Source organism: Odontomachus brunneus, unplaced genomic scaffold (genome assembly GCF_010583005.1).
Source record: "Odontomachus brunneus isolate Ranch 3 - 2012 unplaced genomic scaffold, Obru_v1 Obru_scaffold_261, whole genome shotgun sequence".
Classification (NCBI taxonomy): Eukaryota; Metazoa; Arthropoda; class Insecta; order Hymenoptera; family Formicidae; genus Odontomachus; species Odontomachus brunneus.
This window is the reverse complement of record NW_022639711.1, coordinates 7,737-11,767: the sequence shown is the minus strand read 5'-3', so window position 1 is coordinate 11,767 and position 4,031 is coordinate 7,737. Positions and strand designations below refer to the sequence as shown.

The following is a 4,031-nucleotide window of genomic DNA, read 5'->3' as shown; positions in this document are numbered from 1 at the left end:
TTTTTTTTTTTTTTTTTTTTTTTTCTTATGAAAGAAAGAATTTTTATTTCACACATTTTTATTTAAAAAATTAAGATAAATTGTAGAAAGTGTTTAAAACATTTCGGATAATCATTTTACCGAATCTTACTTAAATTTAGAATGTTGAATACATGTTTTGGAAGTCTGTAGCGTTTACTTTATGAAGAAGAAGAAACCCGCCAACACTGGATTTTAACCCATTGCCATACTCGGGATACGGCTTTTATCGTGTGACATTGACAGAAGCACGCGGTTCTCACAAAGGTTTCCTCTTTCCGTTCGTTCTCCCCCTTTTCATTGTCAACATCGCGAGTATCGCGTGATGCCTAAGTCACAACAAAGTTTCTTATACTTACCGATTATGTATGATAGAATATAGTTACACGGATAAAGTGGAAAACTCGGTTGGTCTCGATAGATTGTTGCCGGGTGAACTATATCGCGAAGTTACTAATCCGTTCAGCTTGGCTCGCAGCATTCATGCAATGCGTACGACTTACTTTCGTTATTATTCCAAAGTAGAAATTTTCATTCCGAGATTGTATGATTGAGGTTTTAACATTGACACGAATGGTATAAATGCAGATCCAACGGCAACGTGAAACAAGTAAAAGCCGGATGAGAAAGAGTGGAAAAGGTGAGAAAACAAAATATTAAACGCACACACGAACAAGTAAAAAAATTACACAAAAAGAACCGGAGCTCGCGGCCGCTTTAAAAGCCGTGGCCGTGTGATAAGCGAAAAAGTCCGAGTCGCTGAACCAGGTTCAGCGGCACTTATCGTTGGAAAAGTTTAGTGCACCCTCAGTGAGTCGCGTGCACCACCATTGCAAGCTCCGTCGCGGGATCGCGACGGAGGGCAAAGCGACACGATGCGCGCGATGTGGTGGCGAATTGCTTCTCGTGTTCTGCAGCGCAACAGATCCGTAAACCGAGACGTCAATTTAAACCACGACGACGCCCAAATAGACAGGTGTACGTAAATTTGGCAGTAACTTTATACTAATTGATTTGCACACATTACGTCTCTTATGAGTGATTCATATGACATTTATATTAATCACATAGAATGGGTGAAATATAAGTATAAAAAAGAATTATCAGAACTTGCTCCAAACAATATGACGTGTAAAATGTAATGGAAAAATCTCGGTGTAACTTTCAGTAAATTTATTTATAACTTTCAGTAAATTTGTTTTGCCGCGCATCAATACAACAACTAATTTATAACTAATTTATTATTAGTATGATATAAATTTAATAATGATAATTCGACACACAGCATATTTATTTCATACGTGTAATTAAATGAATTGTAAAGTTTTCATCGATTGTCTCGCGTCGTGATAATCATGAAAATCTATTTGGCCGACGACGGTGACAAAGAGGACACGCCTGCAGAAATTTTACGGAGGTACCAAGCGGCGTCGATATATCGGATGCCGATGATGCTCGAGGTCGGGCGAGGTCGAGCGAGTTTTCGGGGTAAATATTCGATAACGCTACTTCATTGTCCTTCCGATAAACTGGCCTCTGAGACCTAAACGGATTACTCCCGATCAGCCTTTGCTTTTTGGAGCACGAACGACAGATTATCAAAATGCGAGGGTGGAAAGAAAAGGAGCTTAAGGACGTTTAACTTTGAGCCGCGTGAGCTTCGCGAACGTTCACAGGCGTGTTAATGTGTCCTGTCCCGATCGAAAATGCTTTGTAAAATTCATCCGTCCGTCCCGTTCGGGTTTCGTCGTCTGTTCGCGCTTCTGAAGCTATGCTCTTTAATATCTCGTTATATTTTCTTCGCTGATAATAAATTAAGATCTTCTTACCCTATCCGAGATACGTTGGAGATGTATAATTACGCGACGGGGGAGAAGGAAGTTTGAAGAAGTTTGATTTTCCCGAACTCTTTGTGTACTTTCGGAGTATCTCGCCTTTATGTAGTTAATATCCTATAATTAGTACTCTCAGAAATTATTAAAGGCGGCCATTATCATGATTATAATAGTCGCTGAGTCGTATTGTTGATACATAACGCACGTGCAGTTATTCGACAGGTGTTCAACTTGGCCACAATGCGACGCGAGGAGACAAGCGAGTTCCCAGCGAAATAAATCTTATCGCCCTGAAATTACGCGATGCAAATTAAATTATTTTTGAGCGAATGCTCGCGAACTCATCGAGAGACGAAGGTATAATGAACGCCATTCGAATTTGACTTGCCTGTAGATAGCGTCTGAAGCAAAGTATACATTGAGCGAACGAATCAGCAAACGTGTGATACATTCGCGCCCATTTTGCGTCCAAATTTTCTTTGATAAACAACATCGTATAAACGAATCGGACTAAATGCGAATAAGACGTCCTACTTGAATTCGTTGAAGGATACCCAGATTTTTTCGCCCAACGAAAGTTTGCTTCCGTTGTTCGTTCACTCATTGTATATCCAACTTAACAGCGGAAATCGCGAATTCTGCTTTCGATCGGGGATGTTAGTATGGTAGGGTCGCGCGAGGTCAGACACGAGAAGGGCTAATAATGTAGGGCACTGCGCTCAGGAAGGGAGATAACTCACGTACACACCCTGTTTGGAGGGAGATCACGACAGTCGCGTTATTTCACCATCGCACGAGATACATTTCCGTCTGAATCGATAATAATGAACCGTAGGTTCATCGAAACCTACTATATATTTATTAACAGAACGTCGATGAGAAAAATTGACAGTCACACGCGGATCTCTCTCGTGTCGCGACAACACGGGCAGGTTCTCAAACGAAAAGTTCTCAAAAGTACATTCAGTGCACGGGGAAAAAAGCGGGAGGAAGTGGGGAATTATAACAGATGTCACGCGCGCGAAACTCAGTCCACGCGCGAACGGAGCAGATCGAAGAGTGTGTAGTACCTCTGTCTCGTGCGCCGCTTATCCTCTCGGACGTATCACGGCAGGAAGTTGAGAGAAAAGTGCATCGAGCGAGCGGTAGCGGGTGAGACTCGTCGCGCGCGAGATCCAAGGATCCTCCTGTCTTGCTGGCAGCCGAATAGCATCCTCTCGGAGGACGGAGGAGAAAGTAGAAGAGGAGGCAGGACTGACCACCGGTGGCGCGTCGAGCCGCGACGTTGGACGGCGGCGTTCCCGTGGATACAACCCCCTCGGCGAGTCTTTCGGTCCACGAACGGCCGACGACGACGACGACGACGACGGCGACGACGACGCGGCGGAGAGCGTGCGTCGCGTGTCCGCGGGCGCGAGAGTACTGCTCCTCGTCGAAGGTGGAGGCGCCTGCACGCTCTTCGGTATTGATCCACGTGGACGACACTCCTCCTCGTTCGTCCGCTCGCTCGCTCGCTCGCTCGTTCGTTGGTTCGTTGGTTCGTCGGCTCGACCAGCCCCGCCGTCGTCACTCTTCTCAACGTCCACCGGCACCTACGATGACCACCGGCGTGTGGCGATCTGTCGTGTGAGCCGACTCCCACCCGCGAAGCGTCACCGGCTAGTCGTCTCACGCGGACCCGCTCGAGGGTTGCTTTCTCTCTCTCTCTTTCTCTTTCTCTCTCTCTCTCTCTCTCTCTCTCTCTCTCTGTTTCTCTGTGAGAATTTCTCCTCGACTCGCGCCATTTGGAAATTGTCACGACCACAGATGGGTGGAGGTGAACGAGATCAAGCGAGTTCGCAGGCGCGATTCGGCGACAGGGTTCATGTACCCCCTGTGAATGACCGGTTAATGCTCTATGCGCGCCTGAAAGATTCCATCTTTCGCGCGTGGTGTAACGCGCGTGTAAGCTGGATGGTCAAACAGATACAAAATGATAATTAAGACAAAGTAATTGCCTATCACGAAGACTTTAGAAGTAATCCAACAATTCGTACGATAATTGAATGTTATGATGTGTTGAATGGAGATCTATTGTATCGATATAAGAAAAGTTCTCGCGACACTTTGAAAAAACATGGAATACCGACAAATTAACAAATGCTTCTCTTTGAGGCACGTATGAGAAACAATTTCTCA

General features: G+C 45.1%; 1 protein-coding gene across 1 annotated transcript in view; it reads right to left on the bottom strand.

Annotated features, from left to right (window-relative positions):
* LOC116852890 (sodium bicarbonate cotransporter 3) overlaps positions 1–3,278 on the bottom strand; it is a 72,401-nt gene extending 69,123 nt beyond the window's left edge. Inside the window, exon 1 of the mRNA XM_032833663.1 lies at positions 2,924–3,278. The gene's annotated coding sequence lies outside the window, so the exon portion shown is untranslated. The remainder of the gene's footprint in view (positions 1–2,923) is intronic.
* Between the last annotated feature and the right edge of the window lie 753 nt (positions 3,279–4,031).